The 20961-nt window shown below is 45.2% G+C and overlaps 2 long non-coding RNA genes and 1 pseudogene across 2 annotated transcripts; 1 reads left to right on the top strand and 2 right to left on the bottom strand.

Annotated features, from left to right (window-relative positions):
- The first annotated feature begins 11067 nt into the window (after positions 1-11067).
- Positions 11068-12055, top strand: LOC147823282 (uncharacterized). Its single transcript, XR_015444153.1, has 2 exons — positions 11068-11443; positions 11604-12055. It is a non-coding gene; the product is annotated as an uncharacterized LOC147823282 (long non-coding RNA).
- Positions 12056-12929: 874 nt separating this feature from the next.
- LOC147823281 (uncharacterized) lies at positions 12930-14197 on the bottom strand. The gene is made up of 2 exons (XR_015444152.1): positions 13543-14197; positions 12930-13382 (listed from the first exon to the last, which is right to left on the bottom strand). It is a non-coding gene; the product is annotated as an uncharacterized LOC147823281 (long non-coding RNA).
- Positions 14198-18815: 4618 nt separating this feature from the next.
- LOC147823280 (rab-3A-interacting protein-like) lies at positions 18816-20428 on the bottom strand (annotated as a pseudogene).
- Positions 20429-20961: the final 533 nt, after the last annotated feature.

Below are 20961 nucleotides of genomic sequence, written 5' to 3'. Positions count from 1 at the left end.
GGATTAGGTCATTTTCCCATACCTCTCCTTGCTAAGATTCTCTGAAATACTCCCTGGTGATATGACTCTCATTGCAGAAGCCCCAAAATCTGTAAGCACTTGCCACTAGCAGAAGAGCTCAGACTGTATGTAATACAAAATATTTAGTAGCTCCTTAGGAATTCTCTTCTTTTCAGAAGACACCTCTTCACTGTGCCTTCCCACCAGGGTTTGAAGGAAGCAAGGGCACATGTGTTAACAGGCAAATTGCAAAGCTTATCTGCTTGTGTGTCTGAATGTATTAATAAATCCACTCAACAATGGGTATTCATTGAACATCTGCTATATGTTATTAGGAGTTGACTTTGGATGAATATAGAGCTGTTGAATGAATACACATTTTCTGCCCTCACAGAAATGATCTGATTAATACATAGACAAAAATAATGAGGATAGATGACATTAATATATATGTCACCGATGTGGTATACAAAAAGAATAGTGAACTAGAAGGGTATGAAATATTTGTTCTGATGAAGGAAGAATTGCATCAAGGAATTTTTCATGAAGAACATAGCACTGGAGTTGTATCTTAGGGTATGAGTGAGCTTTTACTATGTAGAAATGATCACAGAAAGAGAGCAGAAAAGGCATGGTGCTTTGACAGTCCTCGAAATGATGAAAAAGGGCTATATCTGTGTAGAGAAATGCTGAAGTATGTTAATGGGGAAAAACACTTAAATCAGATAACAAACATCTCAGTATGCTTTTTAAAATGTTTGGATTTTAGTTTTTGGATGTGTATTGCAGCTCTTGGTACTAATATTCTAAATAGCAGCTAACCAAGATCAGGTGTCAGCAAAGTATAGCCTGAAGGTCAGCTCTGGCCTATGACTTATGCTTGTGCAACCTGCTAACTAAAAATGATATTTATATTTTAAAAGGTTGGAAAATATCAAAAGAAGAATAATATTTAATGAAAATTGAAAGTTATATGAGATTCACATTTCAGAGTCCATAAATACAGCTATGCTAATTTATTTATGTATTGTTTATGGCTGCTTTTGTGCTTCAGTGGCAGAGTTGAGTAGCTGTGTCAGAGACACTTCAGCCTGCAAATCCTGAAATATTTACTACCTGGTTCTTTAGCGAAGTAGTTTGTCGGGCCTTGACCTAAATAATCAAAATCTGAAACTTATTTGAGAACCACATTTGTTTTTATTGATCATTTATGGTGGAAAAACCCCACCACTCTTTTTTTTAGCTAACTGGCCCTTTTTATTTTCTACTCATTCATATTTTATATTAACCCAGTACACTATATTAAAAATTCTTTATAGCCACAATCATGATACACTATGAAAGGTTTTTCCTGCAAAGAAAATTTCAAAAGGAAGGTGCAAAAATAATATATACTGTAGGAAGTGGTGAAGTGGCTGCAATGCATGACATTATTATCTGCAACTGGAAGCCATAGGGCAGGCTACAGGACAGCTAAGATCTGTGAGCACAAAGATAGATTGATCCAAGTACAGAGTGGGCAATGTGTGGTGTGCAGTGTGCCCTTCCTAGCATTTGAATACATACGCTTTCATAGCCGAGGCCAGCATAACTCATTAGCATCTTGAATCAGGTCAGGATTTGAGAAGGTTATTTTGCTCCTGCAAAATGAATAAAGAGTTTGGAACAATAGTGGGTTTGGGGCTTATCATTTTACATGACTAAGTCTGTCACAGGCTCCCACAGCCTCCCAAGCCAAAAAGGAGGTTACCCTGTAAGATGGAAACAGAGAAAGTCCAAAACATTAATAGACTTTTAGGATTGGGAATTGTCTTTCACTTTTTCTCTCTCCCTTAGCACCTTGCGACAAGTTGCTATCATTTTTATCATCATCATCATCATCATTGCCATTAGTGTAGTTGTCATTTTTCTAGAATATTAGAAACTGAACATTGATGATTTCTTTTAGACTGATCAAAACACTTACAAAATAAGTATGTTACAGACACAGGAATTGAAGCTTTAAAATGTTTTAATTTGTTGGATGAAATAGAGCTATTAAAGTGATAGTTCTGTAATTGAGTTTTGTCTATCAATGCCATCACCTATGTTAGCTTCTCACTTTACCAAGTCACCTCCTAAGCCTCTATGATGGTATATGTAAAAGCTTGGTACCTTCGTTCTAAAATTAATTCATTTCAAAATTTATGGTAGAAAATACAAAATCTACCATCTAAATCATTTCTAAGTGAGTTTCATGATCACTTCTATGATCAATAGTGCTAATTACATTTATATGATTATGCAATACATCTCTGGAAGTTTTGTCTTATAAATTTGAAACTCAACCTCCATCAAAATTCTATACTAATCTCACTAATGAACATAGATGCAAAATTCCTCAATAAGATACTGGCAAACAGAATGCAGAAGATTCTCAAGAAGATCATAAACCCTGACCAAGTGGGATTAATCCCAGGGATGGTTCAACATATGCAAATCAATACATGCAATACACTATATCAATAGAGTCAAGGACAAAAACCATATGATCATCTCAGTAGATGCAGAAAAAGCATTCAACAAAATCCAACATGCATTTATGATAAAAACCCTACAAAAATTGGAATAGACGGTGTCTACCTCAATCTGATAAAAGCCATCTATGACAAACCAACAGCCAATATCATACTAAATGGTCAAAAACTGAAATCCTTCACACTAAAATCAGGAACAAGACAAGGATGTCCACTATCACCACTCCTATTCAATATAGTCTTGGAAACATCAGCCACAGCAATTAGACAAGAAAAAGAAATAAAAGGAACAAAGATAGGAAATGAAGAAGTCACATTGCCATTATCTGCAGTTGACATGATACGCTATATAGAAGACCCCAAGAACTCCACCAAAAGTCTTCTAGATTTAATAACCAAATTCAGTAAAGGAGCTGGATACAAGGTCAACACACAAAAATCAATAGCGTTCCTCTACAAGAACAACAGACTCACTGAGAGAGAAATAGGGCAAACAATTCCTTTCACAATACCATCCAAAAAACTGAAATACCCAGGAATCAACCTAATAAAAGAAATCAAAGACTCTGAAAACAGAGATTGAAGATGATTTCAGAAAATGGAAAGACATCCCTTGCTCCTGCGTAGGAAGAACTGACAGTGAAAATGGCCATACTTCCAAAACTGCTAGACAGAGTCAATGCAATGCCAATTGAAATTCCAGCAGCATACTTCATGGACCTTGAGAAAACAGTCCAAAAATTCATTTGGAACAAGAAGAGACCTAGAATACCAAAAGCAATTCCAGGCAATAAAGACAAGGTAGGGGGTATCACAACCCCCAACTTGAAACTATACTACAAAGCTAGTGTGATAAAAGCAGCATGGTACTGGCAAAGAAACAGACCTGAGGACCAGCGGAGCAGATTAGAAGATGCAGAAACAACTCCAGACACACTCAGCCATCTCATATTCCACAAAGGAGCCAACACACTTACTGAAGGAAAGATAGCCTCTTTAGTAAATGGTGTTGGAAAAACTGGGTTTCAACTCACCAAAGTTTAAAACTAGACCTACATCTCTCACCATGCACTAAACTAAAATCAAAAAGGATTAAAGATCTAAATATTAAAACAGAAAAACTGAACTGGCTGGAACAGAGGTTAAGTAGAACTCTTGAAGACATTGGTATATGAAAAGATTTTATGAACAAAACCTCAGTTGCCCATGAACTAGCACAAACAATCAACAAATGGGATCACTTCTTATTAAAAAGCTTCTTCACAGCAAGAGAAACCACCAACAGTATGAAGAGACAACCCACAGAGAAGGAAAAAATTTTCACCTGCTGTTCCTCAAACAAAGGTCTGCTATATAGAATCTATAAAGAAGTTAAAAAAAATCAGACCTCCCAAATTTAGAGACCCGATCCAAAAATAGGCATTTGAAATGAACAGACATCTCTCAGACAAAGAAGTACAAATAGCAAATAAACATATGAAAAAATGTTCAACATCACTGGTCATTCCAGAGTTGCAAATGAAAACAATGCTGAGATTTCACCTCACTCCAGAAAGAATGGCTGCTATCATGAAATCAACCAATAGCAAATGCTGTTGGGGCTGTGGGGAAAGAGGAACACTGCTGCACTGCTGGTGGGAGTGTAGACTGGTGCAACCACTGTGGAAATCAATATATAATACAGCTACATTCATCATTGGAAATTTGCACCTTTACATAATCTCTCTTGGTTCTTATTTTTTCCCCTCCCCCTGCCCTCCCTTCAACCCCTCCATCCCTCCCTATTTACAAAGACTTTGTTTCCATTTTTTCATTTTCTCATATTGATTCCATTCGCTTCTTTCCTTTCCCCTACCCTTCCCACTTCCCCTTCCCCTTTGCCCCTTTTCTTCCTATTTCACATTATCTATTATACCTTTTGGTCCTTATTTACACTTTCAGTTTCTCACACCAGAGAAACTATTTGGTATTTGCACATGTGTATCCTGTTTATTTTACTTAAGAGTATCACCTCAATGTGCACCCATTTAGCAATAAATGTCTCTAATTTCTCATTTTTTATGGCTGAGTAGTACTCCATTTTGTAAAAAAAAAAAAAAAAAAACCCATACTTTCTTTATCCAGTCTCCAGTTGATGGGCAATTGGGCTGCTTCCAAGTCTTAGCTATTACAAATTGTGCTGCTCTGAATATGGGTGCACACATAACACTGTGGTATGATTCTTTTACTTCTTTGGGAAGATACCCAGCAGGGGAATAGCTGGGTCAAATGGGACTTCCAGTCCTAGTTCTTTGAGGTATCGCTTGTGACATAAGGAGCAAAAGAGGGCCACTGCTTGTCGCTTGTGACTTGCTGCTTCTTTGCTCCTTTGCTGCCCTGTGATGCCCGTCTTTCACCATTGACTTCTAGTTCTTTATATATTCTAGATAGTAGTCCTTTGTCTGAGGAACAGCTGGTAAAAATTTTTTCCCACATTGTGGGTTGTCTCTTCACTCTGTTGTTGGTTTCTCTTGGTATGCAGAAGTTTTTTTTAACAAGATGGGATCCCAGTTGTTGACTCTTTGTGCTACTTCATGTGAAAATGAGGATTTGTTCTTAAAGTCTTTTCCTATGCCAATGTCTTCAAGAGTTCTACCTATACTATCTTCCAGCAGGTTCAGTGTTTCTGTTTTTATATTTAGATCTTTGATCCATTTCAATTCTAGTTTAGTGCTTGGTGAGAGATAGGGATCTAGGTTTAATTTTTTGTTGCCCATAATTTCAATAAAAATTTTAGTCTCCAAGATTTCTGTTTGAAACACTTTTATGGACTCCAACTGTTTTTTATGCTGGGCATTCATGGTTTGTATCCTTTTCTTTAGCTCATCCAGTAAGCTAGACTCATCTATTATTTGTTTTATTAGGATCATTATGCCTTTAATTATCTGTGCTTTGAATTTGTCAAACATATTATTGATCTGTTTAGTTATCTCCACTGTTGATGTTTCAAACATTTCAGCTGTGTGGCTTTTGATTACTTCTCCCTTGATGTTCACTGAATGTCCTTTGGAGGACTTGGAAGCTTTTGGAAGTATTTTGTCTCCTCCTTCCCTCATTTTCTTCTTTTCTTTGTTTGTTTGATTGTTTGTTTTCTGTGCTGAGACTTGCGGTTTGTTTATAGTGGATGGCTTTATTGCTACTATTGAGACCTCTTTAAGTAATGACTCCTTTTCAGAAATGTCCTCTACATGTGCCTAGCTATTGGCCTTTAGGCCTGTTTCAGGATCCAACCACTTCTGTTTCTTTGGGAGAGGAGAATGTAGCCTATTTATCCCAGTATCCAGTTCTTTGGGAATGGGCTGTGGTGTTGTTTATGACCCCAAGGCAATCTAGATATTGACAAACGAGAAAACCAATTGATAACAACATCTAAGCCAGCTTGGCTAAAGTAGTAAAATCAACAAACACAGTAGTATCAAATAAAACTGGATAGTGATGAACCCTAGGATCCAACCGTGTAGCACACTTAACTATAGAAGTGAGATCTCTAGTTAATAGCACAAACTCTAGTAGAAACAGCATATTGATGTACACTATGTATCTACTCAGTAGAGGAATTTTACCTCCGTTAACAATAGAACGGTGTTCAACTGTAGTAAGATATAGCTAACTGTCTACAGATTCATAGTAGTTAATGGCTAATGGTTATACTAGTAAGGATAGAGGTTGCAGGGAACGAGCGCTTGAAAAAAACAGAATTTGAAAAATTGCATAATAGAAAATGGAGAGAATGTAATAAATGTACAATAAAGAATCCTAATAAAAAGCCCATGGTAACAGTAACAGAAAAAACCAACAAGGAAAGGGATAAACCAGAAGCAGTAGAGATGAAATTAGGGGAGAAATGAAAAAAGAATAAAGAAAAAAGTAGAATGAGAGAAAAGTTGAATGAGAAAAGAAGAGAGAGATATGGAAGAAGGAAAGGGGGGGAGAGAGAGAGAAAGAGAGAGAGAGAAAGACCCAATCAAACAAATAAAACAAAGCAATATCTTAATAGGGAGAACAAGAAAACGGGTGATAACACTCCAAACTCCCTCCCCCCCCAAATAAAATATGACAAAAGTTAAAATAATACAAATGGAAAGAAAAACTTGGGGTCCAAAGACCTAAGGACACAATGTGAGAGACCATGGCACCGGATCTTAGTGTCATAAAAAGAAAAGATGCTCTGAAGAAGGCAGGAAGGGAGGAGTTGCTGATGTCGTCCCACTCCCTGCCCCGAGCAGTGTGAAGTGCGGGCCCAAGGGAGAGGGAGAGGGAATGAAGTCCAGGCCTCAGACATCAAAACAGTAGCAGCCCTGCTGAGGAGAAAGTGGGCGCCAGGTAGAGCCCCACCATCCCCGGCCCCCCGCCAGCGTCTGCAGACCGAACTGCTGGAAGCACATGAGCCAAGAAGCTCGCTGCCTCGATCTTCCCCCTCCCAGCCTCAGGCAGCAGTGGGGGGAGCAAGACTCCTTCCGTTAAGTAGCAAGTCACCACGGCTAGCACAGGACTTTGTTTTGCAGCTCAGTGCTGGGCCAGCTGCAGCAAGACTCACACAGGCAGAAACCAGAGTCGCTGTGTGTAGGGCCGAGCTCAGAGATGGAGCCTCTAGGCCTGCACTGGCCCTCGGTGGAGGCCCGCACACCATGGGCAGACTTGTTTCTGCCTAGAGCATTGCAAGTCCTGGAGCACTCCAGCCACCCACCCCTGACTGCTCAGGTGCCTGCAGCTGCGAGTTTCAGGTGGCACCCAGTTCAGCGTCAGCCTTGGCGGCCAAGGACATCTGCATTACCCTCAGGGACCACAGCGGTTCCCAGGCCAGGGCTCACACAGGGAACCTCTGGACCTGATCCAGCACCAGGCACAGATGCTCCCCCACCCGCCGGCAGTGGAAGGGACTTGTGCTGCGGCTGCTTCACTGCCAGCTGTGCTGTTGGCCTGGGTGACCTGTACCTGTGAGACTCAGGAATGACCCAGCTCAGTGTCAGCAGTGGTGACAAGGACCGGCCTTCACCAACACTACCTCCCACTCCGGAAGCACAGCGTGCAGCAAGACGCCTTTCCTGAGGCGAAGCAAGGGCAGTTAGCACGGGACCTGTGCCTTAGACCTCGGTGCCAGGCTGGCAAAGCCTAACGCAGGGCAGATCCTAGAGCCTCTGTCTCCAGGCCAGCGCCCGCAGACACATCTCTGGAATAGCGCTGGTGTCAGGAGGAGTCGCGCTGCCCCAGTCTGTCACACTCTTCCAGCGGGCATCACCTGTGTCTGGCTGCAGCAGTCCTGGGCCCCAAGTGCCCTGCAGCAGTAGGCGGCCCTCAGCTGTGCAGGCCTTGGTCCTGCCACATGCTGTGCTAGTGTTGGCGGGCTCTGGGCTCCGGGTGTGCCTTAGTCAGCTCTCCTGTCTGGGAGACACCTCCCTCCCTCCATTGCAGAATTTCAGTCTGTTGTGGAATTCTGGCTCCTTCTCTACTGTGCCAATGGACTCAGATAAGTCTTTAAATATAAGTCTTCAAACCTACAAGAGTCCATTTTATTGTGAGGATAAGAATAACAACTTCAGAAGGCTATTGTAAAGTTGCAGTAATAAATTATTAATAAAGTGCTTAACAGCCTGAATGAATTAATAGTCATCACTATGAATACTCTGAAGAAAGACTGTATTACGGGTCCTATATTAGGGACACCTATCCTGGTTGAGGTGACAGTGGTTGAGTGCTGCTCAGGAAGGTCTGGGGGCTAAAAGAAGAGAATCTGTTTAACTGTACTGAAAGGAGAGTTGGAGTGTGTCAGACATCTGCGAACACAGGTGATTCCAGGGAACAATGAGTTAGTTGAGATGAGCATTGACCAGTTTGGCAACTGTGAAAATTGGAAGCAAAGTGTGATGAAAAAATATAAAACAAATACTTTACTGTAAATACTATTTAAAAACACTATCACACTCCCTTTGGTGCAAGTTTTCGTAACTCAGTTCCAATTCAAATGCTCAACTAATTAGGTAACATGTTTGAGTCACTATAAGACCAAGGCCACTCCTAAAGGAAACTAGCACTAGTCAGAAAATAGTGCCACCTCCTCAGAAGCAGAGAAAGTGGCAAGTAATTTTATAATTACTTTTATCTTAATCAGGGGTGATAAAAATGTATAAGAAGTCATGGGAGTCAGAGCCCAAGAATCAATTTGAAACAAAACTCAACTTTACCAGGTTCTCAATACTGCATAGACGTTATTATACATACCTCTGTAAGAGTACATTTTCTAACAAAATTACAATAAGAGACATGGCTTTGTTATTTCAAATATTAAGCCAATGCTTCCTGTATCCATGCCTTAAATGAAAATAGAAGTAATGCTGATGGCATAGAATATATGGGAAATACTGAGGCGATGGATGATAATTGGTTATTATTCAACTGCAATCAACTCAAAGAAATGCCATTTATTCATTTAATTTCAAACCCAGCTTGTCAGGTTTTAAAAATATTTAAAATTTCATTCCCCCCAATAAAAAAAATGTACAATCTAAATGAACAGATGCTTCACAGAAGAAATACAAATGGGCAATAAATATATAAAAAATGTTCAGCACATTTAGCCATTAGAGAAATGTGAATGAAAACAACACTGGGATTTCACTTTACTCCAGTAAGAACGACCATTATCAAAGACTCAATATACAAATGCTGGTGGAGATATGGTGGAGAAGGAACTCTTCTAGATTGTTGGTGGGCATGGAGATGAGTACAACCACTGTGGAAAGCAATAGGGAGATTTCTCACCAAACTAAAAGTAGAAATTCCACTTGAAGCAGACATACTTCTCCTGGGTATCTTCCCAGAGGAACTAAAGTTATCGTACTACAGTGATACGTGCACACCCATGTTTGTAGCAATATAAAACACAATAGTTAAATCATGGAAGTGGACTATATGCCCATCACAGATGCCTGAATAAAGAAAAGGTGAGACATAGATCTTTATAATGAGATATAGATATATACCATAAAAGGATAATTTTGAGTCATCTGTAAGAAAATGGATGGATCTTGGGACCATAATGCTAAGTGAAATAAGTCAGTCTCAAAAGGTTAAACATCATATGACATGTCTAACTTGAGAGACCCAAAATATAAATGAAGAGCAAAATACAGATACATGTCAAGAGACAGGGAGGAACTCTTTGTTGGGATGGGATAGGGTCTTGGGGGAAGGAGAGGCAAGAAAAGGGGTAGAGGGGAATAAAAATGATCAAGAGGCACGTCTTAGTTACTTTTCTTATTGCTGAGACAAAGTACCCGATGCCCAAAGTTAGAGGAGGGAAGGTTTATTTGTGCACAATTTGTAGGGGTTTTAGGTGAGAGTTGGTTGGCTCCAAGGAGGGGTGGCATGGCAGAGGGGCATCACAGGGCAGCAAAGGAGCAAAGAAGCAGCAAGTCACAAGTGACAAGCAGTGGTCCTCTTTTGCTCTTTATGTCCTATCCAGGCAACCCACCCTTGGAGGAGGCAGCAGTCACCCCGGGGTGGGGCACCTTTCATCCCAGCATCGCACCACGAACCAATCCCAGCCTCACATCCTTGATCCCAGCAGCACACACCCTGGATAAAGCAACCTCTGAAATGCCTCACCCACGACTGCATGAGGTCTGGGGGGACATCTCGACGCAAGCCAGAGTGCCTGTAAACTTAGTACTCAGAAGACGTGAGGGAGGAGAATCACCACAAGTTCTAGGCCAGCCTGGGCTACAAGTGACATGCTGTGTAAACAAAGAAAACCCTAGTAGAATTTTACCCATATGCTATCTCATTTTCTCGAAATAAATAGTTTTACTGCTCCCTTTCCATGCTGGAAAAATGTTGTAAAACACTTGTTACACTGCTGGTCGTGGTGGTACACGCCTGTAATCTCAGCTCTCTGGAAGCTGAGGCAGGAGGATCACCATGAGTTCATAACAAGAGCCTGCCTCAAAAAGCAAAAAGCAAAACAGAATAAAACAAAAACTTGCTACACTGAAGAGAGCCTCAAAGACAATGATGTACAATCCCTCCCAAGCCCGCTCTGCCTTATGAATTCATGAGTCTCAGATCATATTTGTGCGCATGGAAAAGGCTTAGTGCATCTCCTGAGCCAAGCGGCCCCTCCAATTTTAAAGGAGCCTGGGACACCTAGTGGAGCCAGTCTATTCACAGACCGCCTGAAGGCAGTGATTGCAGACTGGAAAACAAACCTGAGGGAACCTCAGTGGACAGTGGGGAGTGGGAGTGGGGTGGAAGAGCACCCTGGTGGTGTCAAGAAGTGAGTAGTCGGCCAGTGCATGAGAGAAACGTGTCGGAGGGAAAGATGGGGCACATCTGCACATGGTCTTAGGTAGGACCGGGTTAGCAGGAAGGAAGGGTCAGGGAAGACACAGATTGGGCACTGGCAGGGGGAGGGCCAGGACAGCATGGACCACTGAGTGGGGGTGGCCTTGGGAGCAGTGTGGAGGAGAGACCCTCTCCCTGGCGTGTGGCCCGTGACAAGTGAGCATAGGCAGATAAAAGGGGTGGAGAAGAGGATGGGAAAGCTTTGGAGGGCTGTGAAGTAAATTGCCCCCTTCTCTAACCATAGCGTGTTGGACTCGCCTTTCCCTCCCTCCCCCGTGGACCCGTCCACGGGGTGTTCTGTCACGTCAGAGCCTCTGTGCCCAGCCAGGGCTTTTATTGGCTGGTGACTTGCTGACCAAAGAAAGCCCAAGGGCGTGGCCACCTCAGGGACAGGTATATAAAGGGGGGTCAGGCCCACACGGGGCAGACCGCTGGGAGGAGCTCCCGGGAGAAGCATGGCCAGGTGTCCAGCAGGGCAGAGCAGCGGCCAGAGGACCAGGCCGAGAAAGAAGAGAAGAGGAATTTCAGGGCCTAAACTGAAGGGAAAGGCGAGTAGACATCCAAGCTCCTCCCCTTGTCCCCCTTGACAGCCCTCCCAAGAGGCCTGAGGTCCCCAGACTGTACCCTTCTCATGAAGCCCCTGCTCCCATGGCTCCGCCCTCTGTCCCCCAGCCAGTGCTCTTCTGTGACCTCCCCGTGTGCTTCCAGGTGGCCAAGAAGTCAAGCAGGGCCAGAAGACCCGGTCCCCGGACAGGGAAGAAGCTCTCTCCCCGAGCATCGCCACGTCCTCCTCGAGATAGAAGAAGGAAACCCAGCAGGGTTTGGCGGTCCTCAGCACCAACAGGGGGAGCAGCCCCAGCAAGATGCGCCAGGGCAGCAGCAGGGCCCTGGGCGCCCGGAAACGCTGCACCAGGAGAGGCCCAAAGAGAAGCCCTGCCAAGCTGGGGCGCAACAGGTCCACCCGAGGCCGAAGCCGAGGCCGCAGAGCCCCAGCCTCGCGCAAGACAATGCCAATGCGCTAGGCCAAGAGAGGTGGCCAGACACCTCGCTACCATCTGAGAGGTGGCCAGAGGTCTGCCTGCCTCTGCCTCCACTGAGGTAGACCTGAAAGTGTCCACCCACGCTTCCCCGTGATGGGGCAATAAACTAACTCTTGGCGACCTGAGAATGTGTCTGTGTGCTGTCTGGGGGCGGGGAGGGGACAAGGGAGGCAGGGAGGGAAGGCAGGAGGAGAAGGGAGGAAGGTGGGATCCTGTTCCCAGGGATTGAAATTGGAGGGGGAGGGAGAGGGGGAGGGAGGGAGGGGAAGAGGAGGAGGGGGAGGGAGGGAACTGCAAGGTGGGTCGGGAATAGAAGTCGGGAAGAGAGGGAGGGAGGGAGGAGAGAGGAAGTGAGGAATGCAGGGAGGGAGGGAGGGGAGCAGGGAGGGAGGGAGGAGGGAGGGAGGAGGGAATGGAAGGAGGGAGGGTGAGGGAGAGCTGAGGGAGGGACAGAGAGGAGGCCTGGAGAGAGAGAGGGAGGGAGGGAGGGAGGGAGGGAACTGCAATGCCGGATGGGGGAATAGAAGTCAGGGGTAGAGAGGGGCAGAGGGAAGCAAAGCCAGAGGGGGAAAGGGAGAGAAGGAGGGAGGAACAGTTCCCAGGCCTCGCGGGCAGCTCCCTGCCTCTCTTCCTGCCTCCCTCACGCTTTTCCTCCCTCTGCCCCCTCCATACCCCGACTTCTGATGCCCTGCGCCATCGTGCAGTCCCCTCCCTCCCGCTATATTCCCCCTTTTCCTCCCACCCTCCCACAGTTCCTCCCTCCCTCCCTCTCTCTTTTCCTCCCTCCCTCCCTCTCTTCCCCTGACTTCTATTCCCGACCCACCTTGCAGTTCCCTCCCCCTCCCTCTCCACTCCCTTCCCCTCCCTCCCTCCCCCTCGAATTCCAATCCCTGGGAACAGGAGGACCCCACCTTCCTCCCTTCTCCCCCACCTTCCCTCCCTGCCTCCCTTGTCCCCTCCCCGCCCCCAGACAGCACACAGACACATTCTCAGGTCGCCAAGAGTTAGTTTATTGCCCCATCACGGGGAAGCGTGGGTGGACACTTTCAGGTCTACCTCAGTGGAGGCAGAGGCAGGCAGACCTCTGGCCACCTCTCAGATGGTAGCGAGGTGTCTGGCCACCTCTCTTGGCCTAGCGCATTGGCATTGTCTTGCGCGAGGCTGGGGCTCTGCGGCCTCGGCTTCGGCCTCGGGTGGACCTGTTGCGCCCCAGCTTGGCAGGGCTTCTCTTTGGGCCTCTCCTGGTGCAGCGTTTCCGGGCGCCCAGGGCCCTGCTGCTGCCCTGGCGCATCTTGCTGGGGCTGCTCCCCCTGTTGGTGCTGAGGACCGCCAAACCCTGCTGGGGTTTCCTTCTTCTATCTCGAGGAGGACGTGGCGATGCTCGGGGAGAGAGCTTCTTCCCTGTCCGGGGACCGGGTCTTCTGGCCCTGCTTGACTTCTTGGCCACCTGGAAGCACACGGGGAGGTCACAGAAGAGCACTGGCTGGGGGACAGAGGGCGGAGCCATGGGAGCAGGGGCTTCATGAGAAGGGTACAGTCTGGGGACCTCAGGCCTCTTGGGAGGGCTGTCAAGGGGGACAAGGGGAGGAGCTTGGATGTCTACTCGCCTTTCCCTTCAGTTTAGGCCCTGAAATTGCTCTTCTCTTCTTTCTCGGCCTGGTCCTCTGGCCGCTGCTCTGCCCTGCTGGACACCTGGCCATGCTTCTCCCGGGAGCTCCTCCCAGCGGTCTGCCCCGTGTGGGCCTGACCCCCCTTTATATACCTGTCCCTGAGGTGGCCACGCCCTTGGGCTTTCTTTGGTCAGCAAGTCACCAGCCAATAAAAGCCCTGGCTGGGCACAGAGGCTCTGACGTGACAGAACACCCCGTGGACGGGTCCACGGGGGAGGGAGGGAAAGGCGAGTCCAACACGCTATGGTTAGAGAAGGGGGCAATTTACTTCACAGCCCTCCAAAGCTTTCCCATCCTCTTCTCCACCCCTTTTATCTGCCTATGCTCACTTGTCACGGGTCACACGCCAGGGAGAGGGTCTCTCCTCCACACTGCTCCCAAGGCCACCCCCACTCAGTGGTCCATGCTGTCCTGGCCCTCCCCCTGCCAGTGCCCAATCTGTGTCTTCCCTGACCCTTCCTTCCTGCTAACCCGGTCCTACCTAAGACCATGTGCAGATGTGCCCCATCTTTCCCTCCGACACGTTTCTCTCATGCACTGGCCGACTACTCACTTCTTGACACCACCAGGGCGCTCTTCCACCCCACTCCCACTCCCCACTGTCCACTGAGGTTCCCTCAGGTTTGTTTTCCAGTCTGCAATCACTGCCTTCAGGCGGTCTGTGAATAGACTGGCTCCACTAGGTGTCCCAGGCTCCTTTAAAATTGGAGGGGCCGCTTGGCTCAGGAGATGCACTCCCCGGGCTTGGGTTTTAACAGTGAACCAGATGTGAGGCAGGTACTCATGTTCCAGAAGTCACGAGGGACGCTTACCTGTTCCATGCACACAAATACAATCTGAGACTGATGAATTCATAAGGCAGAGCGGGCTTGGGAGGGATTGTACATCATTGTCTTTGAGGCTCTCTTCAGTGTAGCAAGTTTTTGTTTTATTCTGTTTTGCTTTTTGCTTTTTGAGGCAGGCTCTTGTTATGAACTCATGGTGATCCTCCTGCCTCAGCTTCCAGAGAGCTGAGATTACAGGCGTGTACCACCACGACCAGCAGTGTAACAAGTGTTTTACAACATTTTTCCAGCATGGAAAGGGAGCAGTAAAACTATTTATTTCGAGAAAATGAGATAGCATATGGGTAAAATTCTACTAGGGTTTTCTTTGTTTACACAGCATGTCACTTGTAGCCCAGGCTGGCCTAGAACTTGTGGTGATTCTCCTCCCTCACGTCTTCTGAGTACTAAGTTTACAGGCACTCTGGCTTGCGTCGAGATGTCCCCCCAGACCTCATGCAGTCGTGGGTGAGGCATTTCAGAGGTTGCTTTATCCAGGGTGTGTGCTGCTGGGATCAAGGATGTGAGGCTGGGATTGGTTCGTGGTGCGATGCTGGGATGAAAGGTGCCCCACCCCGGGGTGACTGCTGCCTCCTCCAAGGGTGGGTTGCCTGGATAGGACATAAAGAGCAAAAGAGGACCACTGCTTGTCACTTGTGACTTGCTGCTTCTTTGCTCCTTTGCTGCCCTGTGATGCCCCTCTGCCATGCCACCCCTCCTTGGAGCCAACCAACTCTCACCTAAAACCCCTACAAATTGTGCACAAATAAACCTTCCCTCCTCTAACTTTGGGCATCGGGTACTTTGTCTCAGCAATAAGAAAAGTAACTAAGACGTGCCTCTTGATCATTTTTATTCCCCTCTACCCCTTTTCTTGCCTCTCCTTCCCCCAAGACCCTATCCCATCCCAACAAAGAGTTCCTCCCTGTCTCTTGACATGTATCTGTATTTTGCTCTTCATTTATATTTTGGGTCTCTCAAGTTAGACATGTCATATGATGTTTAACCTTTTGAGACTGACTTATTTCACTTAGCATTATGGTCCCAAGATCCATCCATTTTCTTACAGATGACTCAAAATTATCCTTTTATGGTATATATCTATATCTCATTATAAAGATCTATGTCTCACCTTTTCTTTATTCAGGCATCTGTGATGGGCATATAGTCCACTTCCATGATTTAACTATTGTGTTTTATATTGCTACAAACATGGGTGTGCACGTATCACTGTAGTACGATAACTTTAGTTCCTCTGGGAAGATACCCAGGAGAAGTATGTCTGCTTCAAGTGGAATTTCTACTTTTAGTTTGGTGAGAAATCTCCCTATTGCTTTCCACAGTGGTTGTACTCATCTCCATGCCCACCAACAATCTAGAAGAGTTCCTTCTCCACCATATCTCCACCAGCATTTGTATATTGAGTCTTTGATAATGGTCGTTCTTACTGGAGTAAAGTGAAATCCCAGTGTTGTTTTCATTCACATTTCTCTAATGGCTAAATGTGCTGAACATTTTTTATATATTTATTGCCCATTTGTATTTCTTCTGTGAAGCATCTGTTCATTTAGATTGTACATTTTTTTATTGGGGGGAATGAAATTTTAAATATTTTTAAAACCTGACAAGCTGGGTTTGAAATTAAATGAATAAATGGCATTTCTTTGAGTTGATTGCAGTTGAATAATAACCAATTATCATCCATCGCCTCAGTATTTCCCATATATTCTATGCCATCAGCATTACTTCTATTTTCATTTAAGGCATGGATACAGGAAGCATTGGCTTAATATTTGAAATAACAAAGCCATGTCTCTTATTGTAATTTTGTTAGAAAATGTACTCTTACAGAGGTATGTATAATAACGTCTATGCAGTATTGAGAACCTGGTAAAGTTGAGTTTTGTTTCAAATTGATTCTTGGGCTCTGACTCCCATGACTTCTTATACATTTTTATCACCCCTGATTAAGATAAAAGTAATTATAAAATTACTTGCCACTTTCTCTGCTTCTGAGGAGGTGGCACTATTTTCTGACTAGTGCTAGTTTCCTTTAGGAGTGGCCTTGGTCTTATAGTGACTCAAACATGTTACCTAATTAGTTGAGCATTTGAATTGGAACTGAGTTACGAAAACTTGCACCAAAGGGAGTGTGATAGTGTTTTTAAATAGTATTTACAGTAAAGTATTTGTTTTATATTTTTTCATCACACTTTGCTTCCAATTTTCACAGTTGCCAAACTGGTCAATGCTCATCTCAACTAACTCATTGTTCCCTGGAATCACCTGTGTTCGCAGATGTCTGACACACTCCAACTCTCCTTTCAGTACAGTTAAACAGATTCTCTTCTTTTAGCCCCCAGACCTTCCTGAGCAGCACTCAACCACTGTCACCTCAACCAGGATAGGTGTCCCTAATATAGGACCCGTAATACAGTCTTTCTTCAGAGTATTCATAGTGATGACTATTAATTCATTCAGGCTGTTAAGCACTTTATTAATAATTTATTACTGCAACTTTACAATAGCCTTCTGAAGTTGTTATTCTTATCCTCACAATAAAATGGACTCTTGTAGGTTTGAAGACTTATATTTAAAGACTTATCTGAGTCCATTGGCACAGTAGAGAAGGAGCCAGAATTCCACAACAGACTGAAATTCTGCAATGGAGGGAGGGAGGTGTCTCCCAGACAGGAGAGCTGACTAAGGCACACCCGGAGCCCAGAGCCCGCCAACACTAGCACAGCATGTGGCAGGACCAAGGCCTGCACAGCTGAGGGCCGCCTACTGCTGCAGGGCACTTGGGGCCCAGGACTGCTGCAGCCAGACACAGGTGATGCCCGCTGGAAGAGTGTGACAGACTGGGGCAGCGCGACTCCTCCTGACACCAGCGCTATTCCAGAGATGTGTCTGCGGGCGCTGGCCTGGAGACAGAGGCTCTAGGATCTGCCCTGCGTTAGGCTTTGCCAGCCTGGCACCGAGGTCTAAGGCACAGGTCCCGTGCTAACTGCCCTTGCTTCGCCTCAGGAAAGGCGTCTTGCTGCACGCTGTGCTTCCGGAGTGGGAGGTAGTGTTGGTGAAGGCCGGTCCTTGTCACCACTGCTGACACTGAGCTGGGTCATTCCTGAGTCTCACAGGTACAGGTCACCCAGGCCAACAGCACAGCTGGCAGTGAAGCAGCCGCAGCACAAGTCCCTTCCACTGCCGGCGGGCGGGAGAGCATCTGTGCCTGGTGCTGGATCAGGTCCAGAGGCTGCCTCTGTGAGCCTTGACCTGGGGACCGCTGTGGTCCCTGAGGGTGGTGCAGATGTCCTTGGCCACCAAGCCTGACGCTGACCTGGGTGCCACCTGAAACTTGTAGCTGCAGGCACCTGAGCATTCTGCTGCCTTGGGGGATACCACAGGTCCATGCCAAGACTGCCAGTGACTCAGGCAGAAACTTGTGTCTGCCCACTGGTGTGCAGTTCTCCACCCAGTGCCAGGGAAGGTCTAGGGGCTCCATCTCTCAGCTCTGGCCTACACATGGGGCCTTTGGTTTCTTCCTGGTACTGAGTCTTGCTGCAACGGGCCCGGCACCGAGCTCCAAGGCAAAGTCCTGTGCTAGTCTCAGTGTCCTGCTCCCAGGAGGTGGAGTCCAGCTCCCCTCAATGCTACCTGAGGCTGGGGAAGGTGGGGTGGAGGCAGAGAGCTTTTTGGCTAATGTGCTTCAGCAGTTCCATCTGCCAATATTGGTGTGGGGCCCAGAGTTGTGGGGCTATACCTGGGGCCCAGTTTACCTTGGCAGGGCCTCTACTGGGCTTGAAGTCCAAGGCTTGGACTGAATTCCCTGTGCCTCCTTCAAGTGGGCAGTATCTCTCTTCACACTGCTTGGAGTTGGGGGAGAGTTGGAGTCAGCAACTCTTTCCTTTCTGCCTTCTTCAACACTCAATACATCCTTTTTATTATACTAAAACCTGGCACTATGGTCCGTCACATGGCTTCTTTATCTATTGTGAAGGTAGTTTTGTCGATCCGTATGGAGGCTATTGCCACTGAAAGATCTTAGCCACCATCTTGCTCCTCCCCCTCCTCAAATTAGTTTCCTTACTTCTTTTTTTTTACATACATACATTTATTTACTTATTTATTTATTGAGGGGAGTTTTGCATCTATAAATCATAATCAGTAGTGCACCTGTAATTCTTTATATTTTAGTGTGTCCAACTAAAGAATAATCAAACACAGCATAGGTCAGTAGAAAAGAAATCACAGTACTTCTCAGTGTAATTTGCAAAAGGGGGATAAAGTCTTAGACCCACTTCTTGGAAAAAAATATTGAGTAACCACAAAAATATTCAGCCATTTCCAGTTGTTCAGGAAGGTTTGTGCATGGTCCCACACAGTGCATCAAAGTTTCTCTTTGAAATAACCCAGCTTTGCCAATGATATCTCTTTTCTCAACTGCATAACTTCTAAAAACATCTGATCAAAATCCTGCTGTTTCACAAGTCCTTGCTGAATGTATTGAATGTATGTGAAAAAATTACATACAGAAGTGATCCTATATCTGCAAAATGGAGAAATATAATAATAGTTGCTTGAGTCCCCTACTTTAATTTTGTGTTTACAGGACTTAATCTGGCCAGTGAGAGCACATTTTTTTGGTCCTCCACATTCAACTGCAGAAGCTTTAACAAATCGAATAGGTTGTAATCCCACTGGTTCAATGCTTAGAGTATTGTTTTCCATAGCCTCCAGAACAGCTGAAGCTAACTTCAGCTTTTAAAGCTTTGCTTTTTGAGAATGTTAAACATGGAAAGATATATTCCTGATAGATTTTATCTAAGAAAGGACATGTTCTGTCCATTGTGGGCTCATCCTTCCAAGATCTGAATTCATTATACAGAGATAAATCAGCCAAGTTTCTCGCAGGTACTCCGAGGTCAGGCAGGTAGAGAATGAAAGTGAAGAATTCCTGAAAGCAGCCAGCTCTAGATAAAGCCTCCCCGATCTTAATATTGCCACATTTAGTACTAAAAATTTTGCTGGCAAAAATCATAACTGACACCTCAGTGATGAGAATTAACAAATACCAACAGAGTCAGAGGGGACAGTCCTCGACAAGTTACCTCTTTGCAGTCTTTTACAATTGGCTGTGTCACACTGAGGTCCTGATGACTCCTACTCATAGCACTGCTTGTACTTTTATGTCTTGTATGCCCCCTTTTAAAAGGTGTCTTTCCACCTGGCAGAGGCTCTTGGGTAGGTGATGTTGGAGAACAGGACAATATGAGAGTCTTCAGTGCAGCTACTTCAGCTTGAAGAACATCAATTTCCCCTTGTGCTTCTTTCAGCTGTTTTCCTGCAGTTGCCTGCTTGACATTTGCTTCTCTCACCATCTTATGAGCTTCCTCAAGCAGACTAGGTGTGAGTTCTTCCAATTCCTGTCCAAGTTGATCTCAAACTTTTGAAAGCCTTTCACCTTCTTCATCTTTTAACTTCGGTTCCCGCTGAGCTTTTGCAAGTTCTTTTAATCTTTCATAGCCCTTTTCTCTAACTTCCAGAACAGTTGGGCTTCATAAACAGGATAGACTATCTGTACTCAAACCAAATATATCATCACTGCTAGCACAAGCCTCTGTAACCATAGCACCCTGTAAAAACTCCCTCTCTGCATTACAGCTGTCCTTTCTTGTAGTTAATTTAGTTATCCCAGATGAAACTCCTGAGGTAACACAAGATTCTGGGTCTGTAACCTGAATGCTGATATTAGATATTTCCACACAGTTTAAATGTCTGAGGGGTGAATACACAGGTTGTGTAGGAAGAGCCAATGCATTATCCTGGACAAGAGTGGAGCATAAAGTTGAAGGATGTGGCCGGTAGATGACACTTGCTGAGGTAGTTTGCTCTTGTGTCCCTGATTCATACACGCTAAGGTCCAGAGAAGTAGGTGAAGCAAGATTTACTTCATGAAAGCCTTCCAAGGGGTCATTAGCCATAGCAAAAGCCTCATCATAAATTAACCTGACAAACCCACTGCCTGTACTCAGGGGTGCTTGCAGGCCAGCAAGGAGCACGCCCCAGGCAGCAAGAGCCAAAGGACCAGGGGCCGACCCCAGCTTACTCCACTGCACAGGGCACACTGTGCCAGGAGCAGTTTCCTTACTTCTTGAAACCATTTCCTAATCAGTGAAACAGAAGGGAATTGAACTGTATGGATGTGCCATGAATTATTTTGCAAAGTAAATTTTTATTAGTATTACTATTACTGTTACTTGTACTGGGATTTTGATGATGTAAAATTTCCAGAAGTGATTTGATTTCCTCATTGGCTGTATGGGTGCCAAAAAAGGATGGAAGTAAATTCAAGTTTTCAAAAGAAGCAAATAATATTGAGGGAAAAAGAGAGGCTTTTGGTTTTTAAACTGGAATTTAATATGTAAAATCTTTTAGAAATGACTCAGTAGTCAATAAAAACTTGCTGGCTAGTTAATTTGATTTAGAATAGGAAAATCTGTGAATATAAATACTAACCCACTATCAGGAAGGG

This window comes from Heterocephalus glaber, unplaced genomic scaffold (assembly GCF_053883595.1).
Source record: "Heterocephalus glaber isolate CG9 unplaced genomic scaffold, H.glaber_assembly_v1.0 deba00001594, whole genome shotgun sequence".
NCBI classification, from domain to species: Eukaryota; Metazoa; Chordata; class Mammalia; order Rodentia; family Bathyergidae; genus Heterocephalus; species Heterocephalus glaber.
The sequence above is the reverse complement of the archived record's forward strand: the minus strand, read 5'-3'. Positions and strand labels throughout refer to the sequence as shown.